Source organism: Saccopteryx leptura, chromosome 3, assembly GCF_036850995.1.
Source record: "Saccopteryx leptura isolate mSacLep1 chromosome 3, mSacLep1_pri_phased_curated, whole genome shotgun sequence".
NCBI lineage: Eukaryota > Metazoa > Chordata > Mammalia > Chiroptera > Emballonuridae > Saccopteryx > Saccopteryx leptura.
The window spans coordinates 61511049-61526777 of NC_089505.1; positions in this window are offsets into that span (position 1 = coordinate 61511049).

Below are 15729 nucleotides of genomic sequence, written 5' to 3' on the forward strand. Positions count from 1 at the left end.
TTGAAAAGGTAACTTTGGACTACAGGAAGAGAAGCCATAACCAAGGATCACTGAAGAAGCCACATCAAGAATGGTAGGTAGGGTGGAGACATGAAAAGGACTGCCATGATCCCAGGAGCAAGTGGTGGCTGGGGTCTGGAGGAGACTCTCACTGCAGGAGGGTTCCCGAGAGGTGTGGGTGCTCAGCCCCGGGCCCAGAGCCCCAGAGCCTAGAAGAGACACCCACACAGCATTTGGCAGGGAAAAGAGAAAGAGACAGATCTCTTGAAGACATAGGCTCTGTCTTAAAGGGCCCATGTGAAAAATCTTGTTCACAATCACTTACCAGCGTTCTGCTAAGAAAGAGCTGAGAAGACTAAATTGCGTGAGGAGAGTGTAAAGTTGGAGGACCAGGGAAGACACTGTGGCAGACAGCCACCGAAATCCCTGTGCTGAGTCATTCTCCAATACAGCAGTAATCATCATTCATGGGTGTAGCATCCCCTCTGTGCAGTATCAGCCTGAAGAAAAGCAACTGCTCTGCTCTCAAGATTCTCTTCTACCCCAATCATACTGATGGGTCAATCATTCCTGAGAGGCCAGGAAGCACGGGGCATGTAAGTGACTCAGTTTTATAACAATGAAGGGGAGCTTTCTCCCACACGCCTGTACTACTAAGACTGGTGATTCCACCTCACGGGAGACTCAGTAGAAACTATGCAAACAGCAAGCAGACCACACCTCTGGGTCTCACCCAGAGGCCACATCCACTGGACTCCTGGTGCCACATTCTACTGAGGTCTGTGAAAAAAGTCTGGACAAATGGACACCTCGGGCTGAGGAGCCAAGCCACACCCACCACCCTTCCTAATTCTTTTATTGACACTAGCATGGTATCTTAAAGAAAGTCTCCTCATACCTGACCCAGCTGAGGAGAGTTCTGTTCTCTGTGATTAGCACTGGCGCACAGCTCCTACACATTGGGTAGGGGAGCTTCAAAGGCAACCAGCCTGAACACTGAATATCTTGACCTGCTGGGTTAGAGTCCACAGGGGGAAGAGAGAGAGGCTTGGAGCATGGACATTTAACATGTGGGTCCTTGTGAGCTTATTGTTAGATCTTGTTGAGGGGCTTAACCACTTTCTGGGGAGCACAGTCAGCCCAGGAGAGGATTCTCTCTCTTCCTTCCTAGAACCAGAGTCTCACAAGCAGAAACAACTTCTGCAGAGGGGACCGTCAGCCACACTTGGTCTGAACCTGCTGCTCACCTTGTTGGGAGAAAAAAATTTGAGTATCCAGCAGTGGCTGAGGGATTAAGCTTTGAAGTAGGGCCACATTTCCCATACTGAGCTTCTGACCAAGAGACCCCTGATGTAGAAGATACCACTAATGTTGTATTCACAACCTCAGCTTCCATAAACCACTAAGTGTACAACCTGTAGAGAGGTTGGTTGGTGAGGCCAGTCTGAGCCCACATACAGTCTTTTGACAAAAGACTCTGTGGGAACAACAGGCAGTTGCAAGAAGAGGAGGAGAAGCTAAAAAGTGAAGACAAATCTTACAGAGCTTGGGGTTTTTATGGTTGCTGTCATTCCTAAGCAGAAGGAAGCTGATCCTTATACAAAGTTTGGCTCTTCCCACACTACTCAGGGATGGAAAATGCAGACACAAACAGCTGTAGACAGGTAGCCCACAGTGGGTTACAACAAGAGCTAATGCCAACCCAAGAAGATCTGGAGTGGCAAACAGCAACAACCTTCGATTCAGCTATGTACACATAAAGCATGCCCAAAGATAGAGTCTACCAAGCACCAGATACTGTGGAGAATATATATGCCCAACAGGAAAGACATTTCACACTGTGTAATACAGAAGATCAAGGTTGACCTTTATAGCCAGCCAGCCTGAAGGGATAATTGTACCCATGAAAGGACCAATTGCATGTAAAGCTCACATACAACTAGAAAGAAAATAGTACCCAGGAAGTATAACTAGAACAAAAAAATAGGTGGCCTGGAGTCAGTACCATCAAGCACATCATATTCATAAAGACTCCACAAAAATTTCAAAGTCAGCCTGGCCGGTTGGCTCAGCGGTAGAGCGTTGGCCTGGCTGGGGGGGCTTTGATTCCCGGCCAGGGCACATAGGAGAAGCACCCATTGCTTCTCCACCCCACACACCCTCCTTCCTCTCTGTCTCTCTCTTCCCCTCCCGCAGCCAAGGCTCCATTGGACCAAAGATGACCCGGGTGCTGGGGATGGCTCCTTGGCCTCTGCCCCAGGCGCTGGAGTGGCTCTCATGCGCGGCAGAGCGACACCCCGAGGGGCAGAGCATCGCCCCTGGTGGGCAGAGCATCGCCCCTGGTGAGCATGCCAGGTGGATCCCAGTCGGGCGCATGCAGGAGTCTGTCTGACTGTCTCTCCCCATTTCCAGCTTAAGAAAAAGAAAAAAGAAAAAAAGAAAAAAAAATTTCAAAGTCAGACAGCAATATCTAATACACATACAAGATGGGCAGACAGAGAAATGAGACCCAAATGAATCAACAAAAGAAATCCTCAGAAAAAGAACGGAATGAGATGGAAGTAACCAAACTACCAAAATGCAGAGTTTAAAGTAATGATTTGTAGGATGCTCAAGGATATCACATCAACAATGAATGGACATAATGTGCACCTAAATAAAAAGATAGCAATCATAAAAAAAGAACATTGAAACCATAAAAAAGAATCTGTCAGAAATGACAAATACAATATCAGAAATGAAGACTGCTCTAAAAGGAATCAACAGAAGTTTGGATGAAGCAGAGGATTGACTCAGCGGTTTAGAGGACAAGATAAATGAAGGCATGGAAGCAGAGAAGCAAAAAGGAAAGAATCTTAGAAAGACTGAGGAAATTCTAAGAGACTTCTGTGACAACAGGAAAAGAACAACATCTGAATCATACAGGTCCCTGCAGGATAAGAGAACAAACAAGGGCTAGAGAACTTGTTTGAAAACATCACAGCTGAACACATCCCTAAATTGATGAAAGAAAAAGCCACACAAGTTCAAGAAGCACAGAGAATCCCATTGAAGAGGGATCCAACAAGGCCTAAACCAAGACACATAATAATTAAAGTGCCAAAGTAAAGAGACAAAGAAAAAATACTAAAAGCTGCAAGAGAAAAGCAGTTAATTACCCACAGAGAAGCCCCATAAGGATGACATCAGACTTCTCTACAGAAAACTTGAGGCCAGATGGGATTGGCAAGAAATATTCAAAGTGATGCAAAACAAAACCTACAACCAAAACTTCTTTATTCATCAAAGCTATCAATTAAAATTAAAGGAGAAATAAAAAACATCGCAGACAAAAAAAGAAAATACCCTCAAGAAATTTATGACAATCAAAACAGCATTACAAGAAATGTTAAGGGGCCTGCTGTAAAAAGATCAAAGGGAAAAAAATCTAGGAAAAGAAGATTGTAGATTTAAAAATAAAATGGCAATAAAAAATACATATCAATAATAACCTTAAATGTAAATGGTTTAAATGCTCCAGTCAAAAGCCATGGGGTAGCTGTGTGGATAAAGAAACAGGACTTGTACATATGCTATCTACAAGAGACCCACCTCAGAACAGAAGATACACATAGACTGAAAGTAAAGTGAGGGGAAAAAATGTTTCACACAAATGGAAATGAAAAAAAAAAAAAAAACCAGGTTAGCAATACTTATATCTGACTAAATAGACTTTAAAACAAAGGCTATAGAAAGAGATGAAGAAGGTCATTACTTAATGATAAAGGGAGCAATCCAACAGGAGGGTATAACCATTGTTAATATTTATGCACCTAACACAGGAGTACCTAAATATACAGCACATTTTGATGGACATAAAGAGCAAGATCAACAGCAATATTCTAATAGTAGGGGATTTTAATACCCCACTAACATCAATGAATATATCCTCCAGACAGAAAATTAACAAACAAACAGCAGCCTTAAATGACACACTAAATCAACTGGATTTAATAGATATCTTCAGAACCTTTCACCCCAAACCGCAGAATATACATCCTTTTCAAGTGCTCATGGTACATTCTCTAGGATAGACCACATGTTAGAATACAAAACAAGTCTCAATAAGATTAAGAAAATTGAAATCATATCAAGTATTTTCTTTGATCACAATGGCATGAAACTAGAAATCAACTACAATAGAAAAACTGAAAAACATTCAAACACTTAGAGGCTAAATAGCATGTTATTAAATAAAGAATGGATTAACAATAAGATAAAGGAAGAAATCAAAATTTTTCTTTAAAAATATGGAAATGAATATACAACAACTCAAAATTTATGAAACACGGCAAAAACAGTCCTGAGAGGGAAGTACATAGCATTACAGTCATTCCATAAGAAGCAAGAAAAAGCTCAGATAAACAACTTAACCCCACATCTAAAAGAAATAAAATAACAACAAATAAAGCCCAGAGGAAGTATAAGAAATAAAATAAAAAATACCAGAGTGGAAAAAAATGACATAGAAGCTACAAAAAATACAAAAGATCAATGAAACCAAGAGCTGTTTCTTTGAAAAAGTAAACAACATTGATAAGCCTTAACCAGGCTCATCAAGAAAAAAAAGAGAGAAATTCAAATAAATAAAATTAGAAATGAAAATGGAGAAGTAACAACTGACACATCAGAAATGCAAAAGATTGTAAGAAAATACTATGAAGATCTATATGCCAAAATATTGGACAACCGAGATGAAATGGATAAATTCCTAGAAACATACAGTCTTCCAAAACTCAATCTGGAAGAATCAGAAAACCTAAACTACCCGACTACAACAACAAAAATTGAAATAGTTATCTAAAATCTCCAAACAAACAAAAGTCCTGGACCAGATGGCTTGACAGGCAAATTTGACCTAATATTCAAAGAAAAACTAACACCTGTCTTTTTCAAGTTATTTCAAGAAATTCAAGAGAATCCAAGATCCTTTTATGAAGCAAGTATTATCCTCATTCCAAAACCAGGTAAAGATGCTACAAAGAAAAAGAGAAAAGTATAGGCCAATATCCCTGATGAACACAGATGTTAAAATTTTCAACAAAATATTAGCAAGCCGATCGAGCAATACATTAAAAATGTCATGCATCAAGATCAAGAGGGATTTATTCCTGGAGGCAAGACTGGTACAATATTTGCAAATCAATCAATGTGATTCATCACATAAACAAAAGAAAGGATAAAAAAATCACATGATTATATCAATAGATGCAGTAAAAACATTTGATAAAATCCAGCACCCATTTATGATCAAAACTCCCAGCAAGGTGAAAATATAGGGAACATACCTCAACATAATAAAGACATCTATGACAAACCCACAGCCAACATCATACTCAATGGGCAAAAGTTAAAAGAAATCCCCTAAGATCAGGAATAAGGCAGGGGTTCCCTGTTTTACCAACTTATTCAACATAATTCTGGACATCCTAGGCACGGCAATCAGACAAGAAGAAGAAATAAAAGGCACCCAAATTGGAAAAAGAAGAAGTAAAACTATCATTATTTGCTGATGACATAATACTGTACATAGAAAACCCTAAAGTCTCAGTCAAAAAAAATTACTAGACCTGGCCCTGGCCGGTTTACTCAGTGGTAGAGCGTCGGCCTGGCATGCAGAGTTCCCAGGTTTGATTCCCGGCCAGGGCACATAGGAGAAGCACCCATCTGTTTCTCCACCCCACCCCCTCTCCTTCTTCTCTGTCTCTCTCTTCCCATCCAGCAGCCGAGGCTCCATTGGAGCAAAGATGGCCCAGGCGCTGGGGATGGCTCCTTGGCCACAAACCCAGGCGCTAGAGTGGCTCTGGTCACAACAGAGCGACGCCCCGGAGGGGCAGAGCATCGCCCCTGGTGGGCAGAGCGTCGCCCCCTGGTGGGCGTGCCGGGTGGATCCCGGTCCGGCACATGCAGGAGTCTGACTGTCTCTTCCCGTTTCCAGCTTCAGAAAAATACAAAAACAAAACAAAACAAAAAAAAACTACTAGACCTGATAAATGAATTCAGCAAAGTGGCAGGATATAAAATTAATATTGAGAAATCAGTAGCATTTTTATACACCAACAATAAACAATCCAAAGAGAAATTAAGGAAACAATCCTCTTCACTATTGCAACAAAAAAATATAGTACCTAGGAGTGAATCTAATTAAGAAGGTAAAAGATTTGCACTCATAAAAACATAAGACATTGAAAACAGAAATCAAGGAAGATACAAACAAGTGGAAGCATATACAGTGTTCATGAACAGGAAGAATAAATCATTAAAATGTCTATAACTCCAAAACAACCTATAGATTCATTGCAATTCCTATTAAAATACCAATGGCGTACTTCAAAGATATAGAACAAATATTCCAAAAATTAGTATGGAACCAAAAAGGAATGTGAATAGCCTCAACAATCTTGAAAATGAAGAATAAAGTAGGAGGTATCACACTTTCTGATATCAAGTTATACTAAAAGGCCACTGTAATCAAAACAGCTTGGTACTGGCATAAGGACAGGCATACAGATCAGTGGAACAGAACAGAGAACCCAGAAATAAACCCATGCCTTTATGGTCAATTGATATTTGACAAAAATATAAGGGCATACAGTGGAGTAAAGACAGTCTCTTTAATAAATGGTGTTGGGAAAATTGAACAGATACTTGCAAAAAAATAAAACTAGACCAACAACTTTCACAATTTACGAAAATAAACTCAAAATAGATAAAAGACCTAAATATAAGTTGTGAAACACAAACATCTTAAGAGAAAAGATTGGCAGTAAACTCTGCAATAATTTCTTTCCTAGCTACATTTTTGCAGATTTATTTACACAGGCAAGGGAAATAAAGACAAAATAAACAAATGGGACTGTATCAAACTAAAAAGCTTTTGCACAGCAAAATACACCATGAATAAAATAAAAAGACAACCCACACAATGGGAGAACTTGTTCGCCAATATGCCTGATAAGAAGTTAATAACCAAAATTGATAAAGAACTTCTAAAAGTCAACACCAGGAAGGTAAATAATCCAATTTAGAAATGTGCAAAAGAACTAAATAGACACTTCTCCAAGAGGATATACAGATGGCCAATAGGCAAATGAAAAAATGTTCAACATTATTAATCATCAGAGAAATGCAAATTGAAGCCACAATCAGAATGGCGTCATTAACAAAACAACACAGAATAAGTGCTGGCGAGGGTGTAAAGAAAAGGGACCTTGGCCCTGGCCGGTTGTCTCAGCGGTAGAGCGTTGGCCTGGCGTGCGGAGGACCCGGGTTCAATTCCCGGCCAGGGCACACAGGAGAAGCGCCCATTTGCTTCTCCACCCCTCCGCCGCGCTTTCCTCTCTGTCTCTCTCTTCCCCTCCCGCAGCCAGGGCTCCATTGGAGCAAGGATGGCCCGGGCGCTGGGGATGGCTCTGTGGCCTCTGCCTCAGGTGCTAGAGTGGCTCTGGTCGCAACATGGCGACGCCCTGGATGGGCAGATTATCGCCCCCTGGTGGGCAGAGCGTCGCCCCATGGTGGCCGTGCCGGGTGGATCCCGTCGATGCATGCGGGAGTCTGTCTGACTGTCTCTCCCATTTCCAGCTTCAAAAAATTAAAAAAATAAAGAAAGAAAGAAAGAAAAAAAGAAAGAAAAGAAAAGGGACCCTCCTGCACTGCTGGTGGGAATGCAGACTGGTGCAGGCTCTATGAAAAGCAGTATGGAGATTCCTCAAAGAATTAAAAATCGAACTGCCTTTTGAACCAGCCATCCCACTTTAGGAAAATATCCTAAGAACACCAAATCATTCATTCAAAAGAAGACATGCACCCCTATGTTTATTGCACCATTGTTTACAATAGCCAAGATCTGGATCCAACCTAAGTGTTCATCAGTGGACAAGTGGATTAAAAAGCAGTGGTACATATATACAATGAAATACTATGTGCCCATGAAAAAGAAGGAAATTTTACCTTTTGCAACAGCATGGATGATGGAGATTATTATGCTAAGTGAAATAAGCCAGGCAGAGAAAGACAAGTATCAAATGATCTCACTTATATGTGGAATCTAATGAACAAAGTGAACTGAAACAGAATAGAGGCAGAGGCCAGGTCCCGGGGAGCTGAGAGATGGCTGTTAGAGCAGTGATCCCCAACTTTTTTGGACCACGGACTGGTTTAATGTCAGAAAATATTTTCATGGACCAGCCTTTAGGGTGGGACGGATAAATGTATCATGTGACCGAGTCTTAGATGGATGTAACAGAGGGAATCGGGTCATTTTTAAAAAATAAAACATCATTCAGACTTAAATAGAAATAAAACGGAAATAATGTACGTTATTTATTCTTTCTCTGCGGACCGGCACCAAATAGCCCACGGACCGGTACTGGTCCGCGGCCCAGGGGGTGGGGACCACTGTGTTAGAGGGAAGGGAGATGAGGAGATGGGATCAAAGAAGGTGAAGGGATTATTGAAATTACATGTACATAACACATAGATACAGATAACAGGACAGCGTGTTGTTCCAGCGTGGGAGGGCGGCAAAGGGGGCGCAGTGGGGGCAAAGGAGGTGGTGGCAAGGGAGTTACACTGAGTGGGACACTTGGATCCATGCTACCACAATAAAGTTTAATTAATAAAAAAATTTTAATGAAACGGAATAAGGCAGGTCTGTGTAGCATAAGACAAATGCACGGGGATCTGAGCGCTCAGAGAACGTAAGGCCTCCAGGTGTACGTCTGGGGGAAAGCACAGACTCTCTCAGGTGTCAGATAAGTATCAGGTCATGGAAACACATAAGCCTGGGAGTCAGAGACCACACAACTCCTGGTTCTTCACTGACTGATGACTGCCTGGCCCATAAGGGGCCATATCTTCCAGCTGCACAGAACTCCATCACTCAATTGAAATAGGTTTCCATGAGGCACCATTTCCCAGGACCTACCTGAGACGGGTTCTAGCAGAAATAACACGTAGGGACCAATGGCAAGTTGGTGATCAGTTGATTACTCAGGACCTTGGGTAAAGAGGTGGGTCAGATCTTCCTGGGTGAGTGTGACTGACATGAGCACAGTAAGCCAATAAGTGACAGAACAGAGCCCAAGGAGTGAGCTAGAAAACAGCAGGGGCCAGGAGGAGCTGACTGTGGCAGCAGAACTGTGTTCTCTCTCTTTGGGCATAGAGTCATTCTCCCTGTGCTGAGGACAGGTGAGATCTTGTGCAAATGCAGACAGGGAGGGGGAGGGACGGCCAGAGAGGAGATGGATGGGCTGAAATTCTGGCCCGTGAGTGACTTGTGTTTGGTGGGTATGAGATAGAAATTTGGAAAGAAGTAAAAATTATTGATTATGTCAAAATTATTATTCATACTAAGGGTATAAGAGCAATTGCAGGAAAGAGTATTTATCTTAAGAGCAGAAAAGCATCTGAGACATGGGTTCTAAATTCTTTGGAGGGACAGGGAGTCTGTCCTATGTGGCCAGAATTACAAGAAGTCTACATGCAATTCCAATTTTTGAAGAGATTTTGAATGATTCATTCATTCATTCAATCACCATTTATTTCTTCCTATTTCATCAAAAACAACTGAGTGTCTGTTACATGTTGTCCCTGAGCTGGTTGCAGGTGGAGAGTGGGGAGTGGGAAGCAAAGTCCTTTTTATGTCCAGTGGGAATGACAGCCACACATCAGAAAAAAAAGAAGTGATTTCATATTTTTTTAAGATGATGTTTTTTTAAAAAAAATACTTTATTCATTTTATTTTTTCTTTTTTTGTATTTTTCTGAAGCTGAAAACGGGGAGAGACAGTCAGACAGACTCCCGCATGCGCCCGACCAGGATCCACCCGGCACGCCCACCAGGGGGCGACGCTCGGCCCACCAGGGGGCGATGCTCTGCTCCTCCAGGGGCGTCGCTCTGTCGCGACCTGAGCCACTTTAGCGCCTGGGGCAGAGGCCAAGGAGCCATCCCTAGCACCCAGGCCATCTTTGCTCCAATGGAGCATTGGCTGCGGGAGGGGAAGAGAGAGACAGAGAGGAAGGAGTGGGGGCGTGGCGAAGCAAATGGGCACTTCTCCTATGTGCCCTGGCCGGAATCGAACCGGGGTCCCCCACACGCCAGGCCGACACTCTACCACTGAGCCAACTGGCCAGGGCCACTTTATTCATTTTAGAGAGGAGAGAGAGAGAAAGACAAAAAAAAAAGAGGTGAGTAACAGAAAGCATCAGCTCCCGTATGTGCCTTGACCAGGCAAGCCCAGGGTTTCAAACCAGCAACCTCAGCTTTCCAGGTTGACGTTTTACCCATTGCACCACCACAGGTCAGGCACAAAGCAGTGACTCAAGTCCAGGGCAGGGAGGTGTGGATCGGCCCCCGGACCAAGGAGCCTGGGCCTTCCCAGCACCGACTCTGGTTGTTACTGCAGAAATTTGATTCTGGAGTAAAAACAGAGTAATTCTCCATTTGCTGTCTCTCCCCAGACCAGAATCTCTCCCTTGAGCTGGGGACACCTAAGGAGAAAGGATCTGATTCAGTGGTTGACCTAGGATACTGACACCTAAGAAAGCCCCCAGGTGGAGGAGAGAACAAGGGATGGCTGCAGACAGGTCTCAGGTGTCTCTGATCAGCTGCTCATGGTCTGTGTGACTGTTCTTTAGAGAGTGTAGTTCCCTGTGCCTCAGGTTTTCTTCAGTGAAGAAGGATAAATATTTGGCTTCCGGGTCATCGGTTCTATTAACCATAAAATACTCACGGTGTATGACCTAAATCTTGGGGTAGGGAGCTGCTCAAATAAGGAGCGTGTTATTGACCCCAAGAGAAACTTCCCTGAACAGATCCTTGATGGAGAAGGAGCTGCCAGAAGCATCTTTTTTTCTCAGTTTCTTCCTGGGCCCACGGTACTTTCTCTGGATTCCCCTAAGGCCAGCTAATGATGTGCCGTTGTGTAGTCAGTGTTGATAAAGATGAATTCTTTAAAATGATGCTGGGATATGTGTGTGACAAGGAAACAGAAGGGTCCCCTTACTGCTGGCGACGAGTTTGTTCACAGAACGTCAATGGCTTACCTCATGTTTACTGAGTTTTTAGCCAATATGTAACAAAATGATTTACAGTCTCACTGTGATGCATCTGGGAAGGCTGCAGCTCCCATGAGGACATACCGGTCAGTGACTCTCATTGTGCAGAACAGTGTAAGACCCAGGCTGTGGTACATTCCCACAGAAAAGATAGGAAAGTGACTTTCACAGGGAACCAAAGTGTGTGGCCACGTCTAGTTTTGATGGGGACCACAGATGGCAAAGGCAGCCATGCCCCAGGATTGCTTCCCTGACCAATAAACAGAATCAGTGTAAAAGAAGTTAGTTGAAATATTGAGAAAAATAAAAAATGGACTGTATACTCGACCGTACTGTAGCAATGTAAATTACTGGGTGTCATACTGTCTCGGGGCAGCACCGAGGATTTATTCTTAAGAGGTACCTGCTGATGCACTTAGCAATAAGAGTCATAGTGTCTACGACTTGGGTTTAAATTTTAAAAATATTTTAAATTGTGTGTGCAAACACAGCAAAATGTTAACAGAGTTCATGAATGTGACTAGATGAGTGTCCTAGCAGCTATTTGGTAGGTTAAATTTTTAAAATAAAAACATTAGGGAGCAAAAAGAAATAACGCTATTGAAGACATGTGGGTATGAACCTTCTTGACCCTCAAGAGCCCTCCTGTGTGGACAGGGCCTTGTGTTGAGCCTCCCCCAAGATTTAGAGATGAGAAGACAGATGGGGCAGTCACTGCCCAGGGTGGTTAGGGCAGTGACAGAGGCAGGGGCTGGACTGGGGAAACCTCAAGGAGAAGTACTTATTCCTCTAGTCATTAAGGAAGGTTGGGGTAGGGAGGGGGAAATGTGTTTGCTGGACATAAGTATGGAAGCAACCCCACAGAAATGTTAAAGAGGTCTGACTTTGTCATATGTAGATAAATCTTGAGAGCAAATTCTGACATGACCCATACCTGGTGAATGCAGCCTCCAGTCCAGAAGAAGAAAGTGGAAGAAATCAGCCAAACTGTGAGCTACCAGAACTGACTTAGAGGCCTTGGCAAGATCTGTCTATCAGTGTCTGGCTCCTGATCTCCATGGGAGCTAGGATTGTTGTCACTGTTGCTCCCAAGGACAAGAAGAGAAAAGAAAGGAAAGGAAAGGAAAGGAAAGGAAAGGAAAGGAAAGGAAAGGAAAGGAAAGGAAAGGACCCAGACTTGCAGTGCTGGGTGAATGTCTTAGGGTTCTTAACAATGCACTCTATAGCATTGATGAGGTGAGGTAGTGTTTATCATTGTTAGTAATCCTGTTCTTGCTATAAAGTTGGTATTCTTAGAAATGCACAGAAGATCCTCATGCAGGGGTAGCAGTTAGGAACTGATCTGTGAAGGTAAATCTGTCTCCAGATCTAGTGTGAGCACTGTGTCCCACCCAGATGCATTTGGCCAGCTGGCATGGGCTGAGAACACCTCACAGTGGCCTTTAACTCAGTGGGACCTCTAGCCACTCAGTCTTCACTCTCTCCACTCAGAGGCATGATTTTGGCCTAAGACTGACTAGAATGCAGGGTGCAAAACAGTGGCGTTCTTTCATGGCAGGTGCAACTCTGTGATGCAATATGTCACATTGAGTTTAGCTAAAACATCTCCTTTCTTAGTCTCCCTGTCCCACCATACTCCTCCTCTCCTCACTCTCCTTCTCATGAAAATGCTCCCTCAGGAAAGCACTTGAAGAAGAAGCTCTGTCTCCAGTTCTGCTTCCATGACATCCATCCCGAAGAAAAGCACTTCCTAGCTGTGAGCAGTGTATTAAAAATTCTTGTTTCTATAACAAAGTATATCATCAAATTAAGTTTCTGGGGGTTTTCATTAGGCCTAGAGAGCTAATATTAGTAAGGGAAGGAAGCAGATGGAATCTGATGTGTGAGCATAATAAACTAGGGAAGAGGGAATCAAATATTAACATTAATAAAACTGGAAGGGCTTAGTTGAGTAACAAGTTCCAGCATTCCATTTACTTGGGAAGCTATAACATTTGCCCATGGGATTGCCTTGCTAAAAGGATTAACACCCCTTTCTGTCTCTTGTAGGGAGGAGGACAGTTTTTCAACCTCCTCAGGGTACAACCAGTCCATTTGCAGACTATGGGGGAAGGTGGGTGCTTCTGTGCTTCCACTTCAGGGAATGTGCAGTGGAAGCCAAGATGACACCCACAGAGGCCATCTATCCTAGAAGAAGGATCTGATTGGTTAGTGCTAGGAACCAACACAAGCCCACAATAGATTAAGAAGTTAATTTGGTTAGTTAAGGATAAAATCAAAGGTTGAGAAAAGACCTTCCTTTTCCTTCCCCTGCCTTGAAAACACTTACTCACCCTGTTGCTTGTGAGCTCTCCAAGAAGCCATGCAGCTCTAATGGCTGTCTGGAGCTCAGCAGCAGCATGGGGTCTAAGTGGGGGCTCCAGATGTTGGCCTCAGTGCAGCACCAGCCTGGGTGCAAACCAAAAAGTTAATACTGGTCAGATAGGGGGACAGGGACAAACTGTACTGAACTCTAGCATGGAATTCCTGAATATTGGTCTTTGCACTGGACTTAATGAGGACAAGATTGAGACTTTTTACATTTTTCTTTTTTTTTGTTAAATAATTTATTTTTAATGGGGCGACATCAATAAATCAGGATACATATATTCAAAGATAACAACTCCAGGTTATCTTGTCGTTCACTTATGTTGCATACCCATCACTCAAAGTCAGATTGTCCTCTGTCACCTTCTATCTAGTTTTCTTTGTGCCCCTCCCCCTCCCCCTTTCCCTCTCCCTCTCCCAACTTCCCCCGTAACCACCTACACTCTTATCAATGTCCTCTTAGTTTCACTTTTATGTCCCACCTACGTATGGAATAATGCAGTTCCTGTTTTTTTTCTGATTTACTTATTTCACTTCGTATAATGTTATCAAGATCCCACCATTTTGCTGTAAATGATCCGATGTCATCATTTCTTATGCTGAGTAGTATTCCATAGAGTATATGTGGCACATCTTCTTTATCCAGTCATCTGTTGACGGGGCTTTTTGATTGTTTCCATGTCCTGGCCACTGTGAACAATGCTGCAATGAACATGAGGCTGCATGTGTCTTTACCGTACAATGTTTCTGAGGTTTGGGGGGTATATTACCCAGTAGAGAGGGATTGCTGGTCATAAGGTAGTTTCTATTTTCAGTTTTTTTAGGAACCACCATACTTTTCCTCCATAATGGTTGTACTACTTTACATTCCTCACCAGCAGTAAATGAGGGGTTCCTTTTCTCCACAGCCTCTCCAACATTTGCTATTACGTGTCTTGTTAACAATAGCTAATCAAACAGGTGTGAGGTGGTATCTCATTGCAGTTTTAGATTGCATTTCTCTAATAACTAACAGAGATGAGCATCTTTTCATAAATCTGTTTGGCCATTTGTATTTCTTCCTGGAGAACTGTCTGTTCATGTCCTCTTCCCATTTTTTTATTGGATTGTTTGTTTGTTTGTTGTTGAGTTTTATGAGTTCTTTGTATATTTTGGATATTAGGCCCTTATCTGAGCTGTTGTTTGAAAATATCATTTCCCATTTAGTTGGCTTCTGTTTATTTTGTTATAAGTTTCTTCTGCTGATCAAAAACTTTTTAGTCTGATGTAGTCCCATTCATTAATTTTTTGCCTTCACTTCCCTTGCCTTTGGAGTCAAATCATAAAATGCTCTTTAAAACCAAGGTCCATGAGTTGAGTACCTATGTCTTCTTCTATGTACTTAATTGTTTCAGGTCTTATGTTTAGATCTTTGATCCATTTTGAGTTAATTTTAGTACAGGGGGATAGACTGTAGTCCAGTTTCATTCTTTTGCATGTGGCTTTCCAGTTTTCCCAGCACCATTTATTGAAGAGGCTTTCTTTTCCTCCATTGTTGTTTTTTGGCCCTTTATCAAAAATTATTTGACTATATATATGTGGTTTTATTTCTGATTTTCTATTCTGTTCCATTGGTCTGAGTGTCTATTTTTCTGCCAATACCATGCTGTTTTGATTGTCGTGGGCTCTATAATATATTTGAAGTCAGGTATTATAATGCCCCAGCTTCAGTTCCTTTTCTTTAGGATTGCTTTGGCTATTCAGGGTTTTTTATAGTTTTCATATAAATCTGATGATTTTTTGCTCCATTTCTATAAAAAAATGTCATTGGAATTTTGATGGGAATTGCATTAAATTTATATTGTCTTTGGGTAATATGGCCATCTTGATTATTTTATTCTTCCTAACCAAGAACAAGGTATATTCTTCCATCTCATTATATCTTTTTTTCGATTTCCCTTAACAATGGTTTATAGTTTTTTCATTATATAAGTCTTTTACATTCTTTGTTATGTTTATTCAGAGTATTTTATTTCTTTTGTTGCAATCGTGAAGGGGAGTATTCTTTCGAGTTCTGTTCTCAAATGTTTCATTGTTTGGCATATAGAAAGGCTATTGACTTCTGTATGTTAATTTTGTATCCTGCGACCTTACTGTATTGGCTTATTGTTTCTAGTAGTCTTTTTATGGATTCTTTGGGGTTTTTGATATATAGGATCATATCATCTGCAAAAACTGATACCTTTACTTCTTCTTTTCCAATGGATGCCTTTTATTTCTTTGTCTT